Source organism: Tympanuchus pallidicinctus, unplaced genomic scaffold (genome assembly GCF_026119805.1).
Source record: "Tympanuchus pallidicinctus isolate F22 unplaced genomic scaffold, pur_lepc_1.0 scaffold17, whole genome shotgun sequence".
In the NCBI taxonomy this organism is placed as follows: Eukaryota; Metazoa; Chordata; class Aves; order Galliformes; family Phasianidae; genus Tympanuchus; species Tympanuchus pallidicinctus.
In genome coordinates this window covers 18,936,787-18,951,966 of record NW_026294690.1, presented here as the reverse complement: position 1 = coordinate 18,951,966, position 15,180 = coordinate 18,936,787, and the positions used below count along the sequence as shown (strand labels likewise).

The window sequence follows — 15,180 nt, the reverse complement described above, 5'->3', positions numbered from 1 at the left end:
GTGCTGGCTGCTTCCCCCCAAAATAGCAGTGCTAAAGCCAAGGCTTTATTTGGGGCTCCTGTGGCTCCAGCAGGACCTGGGTGGGTGCTGCGCTGAGCGGGGCTGCTGTAAGCTAGAAGGAATGCTGTCAGTCCTGGAAGGATCTGTGTCCCCACTGAGTGTGCTGCCAAATGCAGTGCGAAGGCCATGGCAGCTGCAGCCCATGGGAAGTGCTGCCCACTGCCTCAGGAGATGCTCTGTGCACAGCGTCACCCAAGCAGCTCAGAGGGCGCTGCCCAGACTGAGCATAGGTGCAAACTGTGCCCAGATCTTTGCAGCACTGCGATCACCCAGCCTTAAAATCTGCTACACGTGGCAGAGACCTCGCTCAGTGGGAGCTCCTGTGAGGACCCAGCTGGGGATGGAGGGCTGGGGGCAGTTCCTGAGCGAGCTGGAGGTGCTGTTGCTGCTTGGAATTTAAAGCTCAGCGCCTTGTGCTGTGCTGTGGAGTTTGGGTGCTGTGGCAGATCAGGTGCACGCTTCACCCTGCTGAGAGCTGTGCTTTTTTCAATGCTTCAATATATGGTTTTCAGCCTGATTTATTGCCTGGGAAGATGGGTTTTGGAGCAGCAATGAGACTTGGTTATTGCTAGAGCCTGGTGTCAGCTATGCTGTAATTCCTGCCCTCGATAACAGGCAGCACCATGAGTGCTTTCTCCCCAGCCCATCACCTCAGGCTCTGCAGTGCCCACAGCTGCTGTTAATGCTGGGGGCATGGCAGGGGCTGCTGCAGAACAGCGGGGCTTCCTGGTGCTGACAGCATGCTGCTGCCCTCCTGCACCTCACTTTCACATCACTGCAGCACATGGAGACCTGCACTGCAGCCAGGTCTGCCGAGCTCCAGCTGCTCCTTGCAGGGAGCAGCACCAGTGAAGGCCCCGATCCCCTGGGAGGTGCCAAATCACCCCCAGAGGAACCGTTACCTCTGTATTTTTTCTGCTAAACCTCAGTAACTGAAAACAACCCCACGTGCCTTGAGCAAATATTGTGACATTTTGTTATTCACACTAGGCATGATAAGGAGTTGTTTTAGGGACTGTGGTGCAGGATTTGTTTACTTTGGATGTCAGTACAGATTTGGCCTTTGGAGGAAGCACTGTAACTCTGTAGGAATGTGGATGCTCTCATGTCCTCTGGAGCTCAGCCAGGACCTGGTACCCAGTGTGAGGTGTTCTGGGGCAGACAGGGCACTTGGGGCCATCTGGAACACATAGAAACCAGGTGACTTTGTCAGTGTCTGCTCAAGAAGAGCTGTGAAGACGACATGTCAAGTCTTTAAATGGAGAACCACAGCATCACACGTTGCCTCGCAGCACCCTGCTCTGCCCTGATGCCTGTGGCTCTTTTTCATGTTTCTGTGATGGATAGCTGCTCTGCAAGCCTAGCTGTGCTCTATTCATAGGAACGCTTTGGCTTCAAGGCAAGATGGTGAAGGCAGCAAAAATGGAGCTTTCTCCTTGTCTGTTTGTATCCCAGAGCCAACTGCTGTGCTGCACTGTGCCATGCTGTGCCCTGGGGGTCCATGAGCAGGCTGTGCTTCGTGCTGCAGTTTTGCAGGAGCTACCCCAAACCATTTGCATCTTTATGGGTGTTGGCTGCCCAGGACTATTTATGACAGCACAATTGACTGAATTAATATTCACAGACTTCCCCCAACCATATGCTGTAAATTGTGGTGGCTGTGGCAGCGTGCCCTTGCTCAAATCATAGCAGTTCCTTGGGTGGTGTTGAATGGTATTTGTGCATGAACTTAAGGCTTCTTGAAAAAGCTCTGTGCTCTTGGGACAAATGGGAACTGTGCCATCGCCGCTGGGATGGGAGTGAGTCTGCTGCTTGTGGGATAATGTGGGAGATGTGGGCTAGGAGCTGTGTGACACTGAGCCTCCTGCAGGGTTGTGAGCCTCAGAGTGTTCCTGGGGATTGAGGTGGCCCTTTGTCCCCAAGCTGATGGAGAACTGAGCCATGGGATGAACTAATGGGCAGGGCTTTTCTGGGCTGGTGGGTCTGGCGTGTCAGAATCAAAAGGGATGAATTTTGTGTGTGTAAATCCCTCATTGGAACTGATATGTGTATGTGGAAGAAAGTGATGCTGCTCTTCTTCCACACGCTATTTCTGGTGCTCTTTAAAGTCATGCCCGACGCGCTGGTATTTCATGAAAATGCTCTCTCTTTGAGGGGAAAGCAGCACCAGAGTGCCAGAAAAATAGAGACTCTGATAGCTGTGTGATTGGATAAATGTTATTATTTCCCTTGTTTTTGTAAGAAAGCTGTGTCACCAAACACTGATATCTACCACTGTTTAGCATCGCTGCTCAGATGTGGGAAGGGGAAAGTTGCACATCCCTGATGGAAGCAGCAAGCAAAGCGTGGCAGAGCTGCCTGGTGCTGTGCCACAGCCGTGGGGCCTTGTGAAGCCAGCCAACGTTGTTGGTTGCAGATCCCTTCTTCCACCTGGGTGGCGCAATCAAAAATGCCAGTTTAATGTTTTCAGCTCGATTTTATTTCGGTGCTGCTCTGTGGTGCTTTGAGGGTTAACACACAAAGAGATGCTTTGTCTGCTTGTGTACCTGCTGTGAGCAGGTTTTGCTCTTTGTGCTGTATTTGCTGTTGCTGCCCCTGCAGCTTTGCTTTTTATCCTTTGGTGTTACTTGTAGAACACCTGTGGAATGACAGCAGTGTCAGCCCAGTGGGTCTGAACACGTGGAGGACCAACGCATTGCATTCCCTGACGAGGCCTTGAGGAGGCCATTGGCTGGAGCTGCTCTGTGATGAGCAGTGCCTGGTAGTGAGATTGTATTTGATAGGGCTCAAAACAGCAGAGCTGCAGGTCTGGAAATGGAACGGCTCAAGAAGTCTGAGGTGAAGTTTAAAAAGAATTTGAGCTGTCGAAAGCAGGGAAGAGCATTTGAAAACGCAACAATCTGTTTTCCCAGTTACTTGTGCAACCAAATCAGCTCAGCCGTGTGTCATCTACAGTCTGATTCCTTTTATAGTAAAAACAAATATTGGAGGGACTCAAGGCCAAACGTTGCTCTTTTTTGGGGTCAATCTACACTGTTGGCATCACTTTCAGTGCTGCTGAGCTATCAAATTTGGACCAAAGCCTGGAGAAGTGAGGGCGGTTGGCACCTTCAGTGCTGGGCTGCAGCCCTGCCACCTTGCAGCAAGTCCCTGTGCATCCCCAGCATGGCTCCAGCTGGTGTCATGTTGTGGTGCACGGCATGGGCTGGGCAGGGTGCGTGGTGCGTGATGGATCTGACGTGCCCTGCATGCACATCGCCTGCTGCTTCTGCTGGAGTGCTTCAAGCATCCCTGCAGGCAGCAGGGAAAGGGCTTTGAGTAGCAGCTGCATCAGGACTAGTGACAGGAATGGGGAGGCTGCTGGCCTGGCGTGGGTAGAATCACAGAATCATGAAGGTTGGAAGAAACTCTAAGATCATTCAGTCCAACTGCCATCCCAGCCCCTCCATGTCCACTAACCATGTCCTGGAATTCACAAGGTGGAGAAATTCAGGAGTGAGGAAAGAGGCAGAGCAGGGAAGATGGGTGGGCTGGTGCTGGCTGTGCAGCAGAGCTGGCTGCTCCTTGTCTGCTGCTGAGCACCCCTCTCCCCTGGGGGGATTGCCAGGCCAGTCCTGCAGGGCTTCCATGCTTCTGAAAGAGCAAACATGAAGCACTGTACCTGGGGGTTACTACTTCTGTAACTGCTGCAGCAACAGAATACTCATTGACAGCAGTCAGCTTAATTTCTTCAGCATCGGAGTGTAGGAAGATGGGGAGTCACATCCTAAAACTGTCTTTTCATAGCAATACTCGCACAAGAAATATGTGACCCTATGAGCCAAAATGGGCCTGGCCTTGGACCAGGACGCAGCTGGCTCCAGAGGGGTTGGATCAGCGCAGATAAAGGCTTTGGGGTTGAGAGATTTGTGGTGGATCAAAGCAGTCCCATTTGGGCAGGGGCTGCGAGGTGCCTGGTGTTCCTGCTCCCTGCGCTGTGCTGCTGGTGGCTGTGCCTCACCTGCAGGTGGTGGTCAGGTGCTTTAAAAGACGAAAAATCTTGGTGGGTGAGCTAAAGCAACAGGAGAGGAGCACAGGGTGGGCCCAGAGCTCCGGCAGTGAGATGTGCTGCAAAAAAGGGAGGAGGGGGGGCACACACATCGATTTTGGGGAGGTTTCCCTAAATCCACATCTGGATGGAATTGAAATTGTGGTTCTGGCATTTCAGAACAGCTCCACATTCCGCAGTTGGGTCCCTCGCAGCGCAGAGGGTGGCCTCGCAGCGCCCCCTGGCGGCCGCGTTTGGCGCCACAGCCGTTGGGCGCGCGGCTGCTCGCGCTGCTCGCTCTGAGCTCTGCTGCACGGCCCCGCGCGGGGCGGTCAGTGTCCACGCGCGCCCAACCCGCTGCTGTTGGTGTTGCTTTTTTCCTTCTTTTTTTTTGTTTGTTTAAACAAAACAGTGAAAGTTTTGTTACTTATATACATGATGAGCTGTACTGTATCTTCTGTGAGCAGCCCGAAGTGATTTTCCTTTGCTGGGCCCTTCGGCCCCCTCCCTGCATGCACCTTAAACGAAGCACGGCAGTTGCTAATGAACCCGATTGGCGTTTTCACGCGATTTAAAACTCCCAGGAGGTCGCACCTGCTGCGCGTGCCCGCACCTCCCGCTGCTCCCCATCGCCCCGAGGGCACGGCCAGCCCACAGAACCAGCTGCCCGATGGCCGCAGGTCCGAGCGCTGAGCCCGGCGGTGCAGCAGACCCACCCGGCGCACGTGGGCAGCGCTGAGGTGAGCGTTGCTCTACGATGGGCCCCGCGGTGTCAGCCGGGTGCTGCTGCTGGGCAGGGGCAGCAGCCAGAGCTCCGTCCTGCTTCTGGCTGGGCTTCTGCCGAGAGCTCCTGTTCTGCCAGTTATTCTTACCGGTAAGAACAACTGTGCTGTGCTGTTTTATTTATTGCTTCTTCCCTTTGTGACTTAATGATAAGAGAAGATAACTGTGGTTCAGGCAGGAAGCATTGTTTTTCTGCTTGAAATACCATTAATAGCTGCAGATAAAGGATTAGCACTGCGGCTTGGCAAAGGCCTGCTTTACTGTTTTAAGTACTTTGGGGGTGTGTGTGTACTTTGGGTGGGCAAGAATGATTGGAACCCATCCAAAAGGGCTAAGCCCAGCAACAGGGATAAAACAGGACAGAAAAGCGTATCCACAGGGATAAAACAGGACAGAAAAGCGTATCCCCTGTGGGTCAGGGCCAGGCAGCTCCCTGGGACACACACCAGGCTGCTGCCATCCTGCTAGTGCCCATAGGATGCATCCCTATGGGCTGCTCCTGCTGCAGTGTGGGGACACACAGGAGGGGTGCAGGGTCTGCAGGTGGTGGCAGAATCGAGCGTGGGGGATGAAGTGCATCCCTCTGCTCTGAGCTCAGGCAGCCCGTGGTGCTCTGGCACTTTGCACAGGCAGGAGAGGTGTGAGGGAACTGCTGCTGGTGGCACAGCGGTGTGGCTGCAGGTTGGCTGGCAGGCAGCAGGGCTGGAGCAAATGAAGGGTTTTGATGTGTGGGGGGCAAGGGAGAGACTGCATTTGTTCCGGCCAAGTGTTTGTGTCCTTGGGCTCGTACCACAGAAGAGTAGGCATCCACTGCTCTGTCACTCTGCTGGGAAGAGATCTGGTCAGTGAGATGATGGTGGTGCTGTGCACTTAGGTCCAAAGAAACATCCAAGGTGGGACTCATATTTAACAAAACGCTGCTTAATTGAAATACCTCTCACGACTGGGGCTGTGAGCTTCTGCCCTTGACTGTATATTCTTCATTAGGTGTTAATATGGTGCCTGAAGAAACTCTAATGATGTGCTGCCCCGTGAAATATTGCTGTCACTGATGCTACTGGAAAGTAATTGAGTTCTGAGGTTCCTTAATTTATGAATGAAAAGAGCTTTGATTAGCTTAAGAAATAACGAGGCTGCAGGAAGTTTGTTTAATAAGATGGAGAAAGAATGATTCAGTGCAGTGCTGGGGACGCTGCATGCTGCCATTGCCAGCTGTAGGGAGCTGACTGTGACCAAAGATGGAACTTTCCCAAACTTTTGGCTGCAGGTTCAACCCTAAATCCATTGGTTTATCAGGTCTGAGCAACTGCTGCGTGCAGTGTGTGTCTGCTGGCTGCTTCAGTGCGTCCCCACTGCACAGCAAGAGCTGCTGGGCAGCAGCCTGAGTGCTGAGCTTCCCAGCTTTGGTCAAAGCCCATCCAGTCTTACTGCTGCTTTAAAGCAGAGCTGTGTGTTCGTGTTTATGCACTATTGTGATTTCCAACACCACCACCGTAGCAACAAGTGTGCTGTTGACTTATTTGCTCAAGATTTGGAGTATTTTTAACCAGTCATTTAAGCCATTTCTATTGGACTGGAACTTGGTACTTAGGCTCATATCTCCATCTTTTGTTGTGAATGTTTTTTTTTTTTTAATCCTTTCTGCATTGCAAGTGAGTGATCAGGTTCCCTTTGTAGCACGTGGAGAAGTGCAGTACAGCTTAGAATTAACATGAAGGATGTGCTGCAGTAGTTGCAGTAAGAACAGTTGTGGTTTAACCTGGTGGGTGGCTCAGCAGCACACAGCTGTTCACTGACCCCCCTCCCCTTCCCCAGTGGAGAACTGGGGGGAAAAAGCCAAGTAGAACTTGTGGGCTGGGATGAAACTATTAAGATAAAGGAAAAGCTTATCAGTGATGACAATACATGTATGTATGTAACGAGTGATGCACACAATTGCTCACCACCTCTGACCGATGCCCAGCTTGCTCCCCCCAAGCAGCAGGAGGAAGAGAGCGGAATCCCCCCCCTTTCTAAACTCTCCCTCCCCACGATGTCGCACAGTGAAATGGGAAACGTCCCTTTGGCTGGGCTGGGTCAGCTGCCCTCATTGCATCCCCTGCCGGCCCCTTGTGCCCCCTTTGTAGGGCAGTGGGAAATAGCGAGTGTCCTTGGCTGCGTGCAGCGCTGCTCAGCGGCAGCTGGGACCATCGCTGTGTCACCACCACTGCTCCTAAACGCACAGCGCCATGCGGGCACTGGAGGAAAACAACTCCATCCCAGCTGGATTGAAGACAGGAGCCTGCACGAGCAGCGCGGCGTTTCCAACACGTTTCCAACACAGCACCTGGCTGCTGGTTTTCATAGAAAGAAACACGGGAGGTGAATTTGGGCTCCTGGGAGGAAGGAGGAGGATCCGAGAGGTGAGAGGGGCTGGCGGCTCCTCCCGGCCGGCGGTGCGGGTTGCGATGCGCGCTGTTTCCCCCGCATTTCTCTCTCACACAGGTGGGATTTCTGTCGTCAGCTGCCGTGCTGTGAGCGGTCATTGCAGGAAAGCCCGGCAGCGGCACACGGTGTCAGTGTTGCTCCACGGCAGCGCCGTGCGGGGCCGGGCCGGGAGCTGCTGTTGCGGGCTGCGCTCGGGGCGGCCGGGCTTTAGAGCGGGGGAAGTGCCGGGCTTTGCTGTTCCAAATGGGGAACGTGAGACACTTAGGAAATGACCCTCGGGTGGTGATTAAAGAAGGTGCTGTTCTGTTCCGCTGAAGTGACTCCGTTAAGTTTGAAGCCACGGAGGTGGTGCTGTGCATTGTCACTGTGAGTCCCTGCGGGATCTGAGTCGCTTTTTGGTGAGTGTTTCAGATCCCATCTCCTCTGGGCTCTGAAATGTGGGGCTCCCACGTAAATGGCCATCGCTCATGGCGGTGCAAGGAGCAGCAGCACTGTTGGCTTGTTCTGCTTTTAATAGTAAGTCAATTTCTTCTGTAAGTTGTCCACACAGTGGGGCGAGCAGAGAGGCTTCAAGAAACCTCTCGGTCTGAGCAGTGCTGCTGGGACAGGTGGTGGTGAGCCCTGAGCTGTGGGGTGCCTGGCACAGCTGGCATCCAGTGGTGGCCGTGGAACCAGTGCTGGTCCCATAGGAGCCAACACAGTGCCCACAGCCACCCCTACAGCGCAGGGATTCGGTTAATTATGGCTGATTGATGAATGAGCTTTGGGCAGGAGGCACAGTGAGGAGCTGGGAACTGTAACCAATTCCATCATTTATTTAGAGGTGATCTTTAGCAAATGACAAAGCAATCGTAATTACCGAATGAAACACCAGGGAAATGATTTCCCAGGGATGTACTGAAAGCTGCAGGTAGCTGTGGCTGTCATCGCTCCTTTTACCTTTTGGAGCACTGAGCTCCAAAAGGTAAATTAGCCCATATCAGGATTTCTCTCTTAGAAGCTGATTTTGAATAAACACCACGATTCCACTCCATCTGATTCCTGCTAGGACGTGGCAATCTCTGTTGCTCCTATTACAAACACAGAAGCAGAATTTCAGCTAGAACATACCGTCTTTTGCCCACAGGAAAGACAAGATCTCCCATTAAGAATGAAAGTAAATTGAAAGACCAAAATTAAGCCGTCTCCCTCTAAGTTTATTTTCCATGTGGTCTGTCAAAGCTGGCTCTTCAGCAGATTTCTGTCTTCCAGCTCAATTCCGGCCCATAATTTCCACTTCTCATCACCAGAAGCAGCTTGCTCACCACCCCAAGCATCTTTTCACTGCGTAGGAAAGCAGGTGCAGGGAATGTCCTGCTGCGCCAGACCCCTGGCACTATGCAACACCTCCAGGCTGCCTTCTGCCAGCATCTTCCTCACAGTTTCAGGTTGAGCAGAGGGCTGTGGGGAGAGATTTCCTGCACTGGGTGCTTTCCTTTCTTGTGCTCAGTTGTTAAATGATGCCTATTGACAGAGCCATTCTCAGTCCAGCTCTGCAGTTTCTAACCGATGCTGTTCTTCTCCTGCTTTATTTATCAGTTTTCGTGGGTTACTCCATAAGCTGTAACGATGTATTTTAAAATCTCTCCAGTTATCAAATCCAGTTGTGAAGGTTTCCATTTTAAAGCACCTGGTTCCTCCCCTTGATGGCTACTTCTGCCAGCGTGGCTGTGGGGTTGGGATCCTCACCCCCCTCTTTGTTTTTTTTTTTGAGCACCTGCCTTGCAGCACCTCTCTCACAAAGCTGTGGGAGAGCTGCAGGCCTGGGGCTCAGTGCAGCTCCTGTGCTCACAGCACAGGTGAAGATGAGGCAAACAGACCCTGAGAAATTCAAGAGTGTGCAGAGGAGCAGGAAGACACCGGCGCTCCTTCTTAAAAAGAAACTGCACCACCCTCCTATCCTCCCCTGTGTCTCCGCATCCATCTCTGCTGCGTGGAGCCTGGCCAAGGATTTGTGCAGGGGGGAGCTGGCAGGCCTGAGCAGGTCAGTGCGTGGCTGGGGAGCACTGCATGCTCCTGGTGTCTGTCACTGAGATGGTGGCTGGGCGGGTGTGGGAAAGCACAGCGGGGGCTGGAAATCTTGTAAAAGAGAGCTGTTCTGCCAGCTGAGATGGGATGGTGAAGCAGGAGAGGAACATGTGAAAGATGGGGGGGAAAAGCGTGTAGCAGGGGCTGACACTTCAAAGTAAGCGAGTGGGAAATTTCTTTGTGGCAGAAGTGTTTTCCAATGCTGTTTCCAAAAGAAAAAATTGTTTTTTTTAATGTGCAAAGGGGATGAGTGCACCCGTGTGTGCAGGGAGGTGCAGGGGCAGAGCTGGGGGCTGCACTCCCATGCAGGGCCTTGCAGCAGCTCCAGGAGGTGCCTGCGGTGGTGGTGTGATGCAGGGGCTGCCAGGCTGCATGTGTGCTGATTTTGGAAGGGCGCTCGAGTGCACCAGCAGTGTGCACACGGTGCTTTGTGTATCCTGCTGCTATCTGCAAATAGGCCCTCCTGCTCACATCAAGCCGTCGGCAGGGAAGCGTGGCAGATGCAGCACATCTGCACGGCTCCCTGCAGGGCTCTGCGCTGCTGACTCTGCGGGAGCTGCTGAGGGCTCTGCAGCAAAAGGAAGAGCAGGCACCAACGGCCTTTGTATCGCAACACTTTTGAAAGGGATTTTGGATGCCTGGTTCTGTACTGGTTACTCACCCATGATGTGCCTGGCGCAACAGTGCTGGGCAGCCAGGCTCAGCCACGGTGCCATGCTGCCCTGTAGAGTGCTGTGCCCCAGTTCCAGCTGTGGGGCAGCCATAGGGCTCAGGTGCTGCTCCACAGCAGCACGCAGGGCTCATCTTGCCTTGTTTGAAGGGCTACATGTGGGGGAGCAGTGAGCCAGGCTGCCTCTGCACCCTGGTGAGACCTCACAGCTTGCAGCTGGGCAACAAAACCATTGAGAGACCCAAACTGCTGCGATGTCAGCACACCAATGGGTGTTGCTTGGTGCACCTGGAAGGTGTGGTGTTAAGAAAAGCAAGAGAGAGCACATCAATAGATGGCAATGTCCTCAGGTGCCAGGCAGCTGTGGGCTGGGAGTGCAGAGATGTGGAAGACCACACAGCACCGTTACAGCAAAGGGGGATGAAACATGGGTGCTTTTCTTTTGACTCACAAACGGTGATGGACCAGACAGTTTGGATAAGCAATCCAAATAGCCTAAATAATCATTGGGCCAGATTCTTTCAGGACTGAGCAGTTGCTAATGGTTGTTCAGAAACAAATACAAAACCCACTTCGTCCTCATGGAGTCATTTCTGAAGCATGAGATAAACTGCATCCTCTGCTGCTGCCAGGGTGGGGAGCACAAACAGTGCCCTCTTAGGGCACCACACCCCGATGCTACAGGGCACCTGGGGCCGGAGCTGCCTCTGTCTGCTTTGCCATACCCGGGGGTGCTGTGGCCATCCCCAGCTTACCTGCTTGAGAGGGGGTTTGAGAGCAGCACTGGGCAGTGACAAGCAGCCAGAGAGGATGTCAGCCTCCCCTGCGCTCTGAGAGTGCTCCCATGTGAGCACGTCAGATGGAGCATCCCCATATGGAACATCTCTGTGAAGAGCAGCTTAGTATGAGCAATTCCGTATGGAGCATCCCTGTATGAGCACCTCTGTATGGAGTAGCCCTGCAAGGAGCGTTCCTGGAGGGAGATCCCTGTATGAAACAGGTCTGTATGAGTGTACCTGAAGGAAGCATCCCCAGCAAGGCACATATGGAGTGCTGACGGTCCCCTGTCTCGGTCCTGCAGTGCACTGTGTGAGCCTCCCCCGTGCTGTGACATAGGCCTGGCCATTCCTGGCATATTTTCAGTAGAAGCACATTGGCTATATTTAGATCAAAAATAAATACATTCTTGGCTGGTGCACAATTTTTAATGCCTGATGAATTACCAGAACTTCCTTCACAGGAAACTATAAAATTCCTTGGGGTGAGCGCTTGCCTCTGCCCCAGCTAAGGCAAACAGCTCTGCCTGCAGCAAGTGCTGGTGGGATTGTTATTAATCGCCACAGTGCTGTGTTTGTGGTTGGTGCTGCATGAGAACGAGGAACAGAACCTGTAAATGACACCGAGCACCCACGTGTGGAGCAGGGAATGCCTCCTCGTGGGGGGTGAGGAGCACATTGCTCACAGCGCGCTGTGTTCAGCTCACTCTCGGGGCATTGGAAAGCAGTGCTTGATGCTCAGGGGCTGTGTGCTGGCTCAGTGTGGCACAGGCCTGCTGTTTCGGTCTGCTGTTGCTCTTCATCGGCAGGAGCACAGAGGATGGGTGTCTTGGTGCTGCTGTGCCAGGTGCCAGCAGCAGTCCATGTCTGTAGGGGTGGCTGAGGGCAGCTGGGGACGCTGCCAGGCACTCCTGGAGGCATGGGGACAGACAGACATCTCTGCACTGACAGATGGGCACATCCTCCAGCACAGACAATATATCTTCTCCGGTGCTGATGGAGCTGAAAGGTGTAAGGCTGTTTTACAGGGCCAGGGAAAGGCCTCTTATTCTAAAGCTGTTCCCAGCACTGTGACAGGGGTTCCTGGTCCTTCTTCATCCCCATTACTTCTCCGTAGACTCACCTGCCCTGCACCCCGCCTTGCTAGCATGGCCTCCCATGGTACACACAGGCTGTAGCGTTGGCAGAACAGCAGATTTACTAAAATGCTTTCATTTCCATTGCACGATTATTTCACACAGCACATTTGTATAACCTGGCTGTGTGGCAGAAGGCACAAACTCTGCCCAGCGAGGCCGAGATTTCTCACTGCTGTCCCCATGCCTGAATCTTTGAAGTCTTATAGAAATCTCAACCTTTGGACAAAGCAGCCAGTAAATCATCCCAACTAAATGTAATTCCATTCAACAAATACACCGGCCTGGCTGCAGCAGAGGCACTTTGAGCTCAAACTCACTCTGGTGGTGGAGCAGCACAGAAGTGCAACATGAAGCGGGATGGGGATCTCCTGCCCCTCAGAGCCTGCTGGGCCCCCGGGGGCTACTGGTGCACCCCCTCCCCCCCAGGCTCTGCTCCCCCCCTGGGAGCAACAGGCTGGGGGCTGCATGCTGCCCTCCCGTTGGGCACCGCTCTGCTGCTCCTGAGTTCTTGGCTTCTAGCAGCAATAAAATCCTGGTGCTTCCATCTGCTAGAGCAGGTTGGCTTCTTTAAGCTGAAAAGCCAAAAGCGTGCTCTTCAAATATTGATATTTTCCCAGGAAAAAATAATCTGCGGTGCATTGATCTGTCCATCTCTCTTAGCACCGAAATTCTTCACATGCTGACCTCCTGACACGGCTCGCTTTTGTGGAGAAAACTGCCCTGTTTTTTCTCTCGCCTTTCCGGATCCTGGAGGCTTTTTCCAGCAGCCTGAGGTTCTCAGCATGGTAATATCATATCCGTGTTTTGCTCTCGGTAATCATCAGCTCAACTCCCATTTTAGGACATATTTTCTCTGAAACGCTGCCTTACTTGGCTTCTTCCTTCTGACGGCTCCGTTACATCACCGCCGGGCAGCCCGCTCCAAGAAGTGTTGCCCCGGCTGCTCAGGGCCGCGCGCAGCCGTGCTGGGGGGGTGGGGACAGCGGTGTCCCCTGATGTCACCCCTCTCCCTGCTCTCCTGTGGCAACATTCCCACTGGACTTGCTGGGATATGGCAGCATCTTCTGCTGTCCAGCCTGACCTCTTCTGCCCTCAGAATAGCAAGAAGCCAGCTGTGCAGCTTTTGCTCTAAAGCCTCAGGCTGCCATTTCCCCATCCTGGCAGACGGCCTCCTGCAGTGCCCGGCGCTGCCCCTCGCCCTCCCTGCAGCTGGGGCAGGCTGCTCCCTGCCTGCTGTGTCCTTCGCTGCCTGACATCCACAGCCACGCTCTACAAATCTGCTTTTGGCCCAAACCCACAGTGTAATGTCCAGTGCCAAGAGTTAATTGGAAATAAAAAGGGTGATTCTGAAAGATCAGATGAAGAGGGATATTTCTGGGTTAGAGGTATTTCCCGATTACATCAACCCAAACAATATAAAACCCACATTTTAATGACTCCTAAGAGATAAACCAAATTATTTTCAACATTGACGGACGAATCTGACTCATTTTGCTGTGAGAAGTGGCTTTGCCAGCTTGTGCACAGGGATGTCTGGTGGCCAGGCAGCTGGGGATGGGGACGCGGACATCCCCTGGCACCTGCAGGTGGCGGTGGCACCCGGTGCCCATCGCCCAGAGGGGCCTCACGGTCACCGCGTGCACAGCCCCATTCTGCACTGGGGTGGGAGGTCTTGGGAGCACATCCCAGGTGGAAGGGATGGGGAGGAACCCGGGGCTGGGCCCGGCCGGGGGAAGCACGCTTCTCCAGTGCGCGCTGCTCTATTTATAGTGAGAAACCAGAGAGTGGAAAAACATCACGGAATCCATATTGGAGGCAATATTCGCGAAGGAGCGGCAAAAAGTCGCGGTAATCCCTTTGGCAGCCTCAGGGGGGGCCGGAGTTCCCTCGGCTTCCTGCATCTATTTTTGAGACAGAGCGGCTCAGCTGCTGCAGGCACCGACCCGGAGCGCGGAGCACGGGGAGCTCCTCTGCTGCAGAGCTGCACTGCGATCTCCGGGCACCGTGAAGGAAGCTGACCTGCAGCCCAGCCCTGCTCCCCTCCCACGGCTCTGGGCCTCAGCGCCCCAATGGGAGCTGCGTGCTGCTGCACAGAGCCGGTGGAAACCAGGGATGCGTTGGCTGGCACAGGCACCAGGAACGTACAAAACAAATTGGATTTTGTTTGGGGATTAATGAGGAAAATCTAGGGAGGCTCCAGAGCACGTCTGAGGAAACACGATAGTGGGAGTTCACTGCAGTGCTTCAGCCGTGGTTTTATCTTCACTGCTTGGCATTTGTTTGCCCAGAACCGGAGCTGCGATGGCAGTGTCACCTCGCAGGGGATGAGGCTGCGCACTGCAAAGCACTGCTGTGGCCCTTTGCCTCCCGGTGGGAGCTGCACGTCCCAGTGAGGGCTTTTCACTTCTGCCCAGAGTGCTGTCAGCAGCCAGTGATGGCACGACTGCACATCTGCTGTGCTGGAGCTCCTGCTGAGCTGCAGCCCCTTCTGCTTCCTGCTGGCTGGGAGTGGGCTCTGTGTGAAGCAGATTTAATACGGACGGCCTTGCTGCCCAGACCCTTTGGAAATGGATTTTGTCAGGGGCCCAAAGCAATGCAATTGCTTCTGCTACAACAAAACGCAGCTGGTTTGGGTTTTCTGATTTATCCCCTTGATCCTGGCCGTAAGGGGCTGTTGTTTGCCAGCCCATTGTTTCCCCATTGAAAACAGATGGTAGGGGGTGAAAATCCGATTGCATTCACTGCAAAGCGCTGACTGACCACCAACCTGCTGGCTGGAGCACTGTGGGGGCCTGCTTCTATCCCTGGATCACCCCAACCCTGTGATGGATGTGGACCCGGGGGCGAGGTGCCAGACAGACGGATACATGGATGCCAGCAGGGCCCATCCCTGTGCCTGCTCTGACCTCGCACTGCACAGAACTCTCCCCTCACTGCCTTGCTGGGAGAGGATAAGCAGAGGAATGCTCACCACCAAAGCACCTTCCTAAGGCACCAGTTGGATAAAGGGCCTCAGGAAGGGCACGTTTCTGCCAACATGGCATTTTCATTGGAATCAGTTGAAACTCAGTTGTTGAATCTTGCAGGAGGTGTTGATACTTAGAAGTTTGTCCTAAAAAAAAGGATCAAAACTGCTCTGCTTCCTGCCCTGGGCAGCTCTCAGCACTCCTGACAGCACTCCAGGGCACTGTAGCTCAGCACCCTGCAGCAGGCAGAGCACTGAGCATCGAT

At 53.6% G+C, this 15,180-nt stretch overlaps 1 protein-coding gene across 1 annotated transcript in view; it reads left to right on the top strand.

The window, feature by feature from the left end:
• OXTR (oxytocin receptor) overlaps nucleotides 1–15,180 on the top strand; it is a 465,983-nt gene that overhangs the window by 11,529 nt on the left and 439,274 nt on the right. The window lies entirely within an intron of this gene.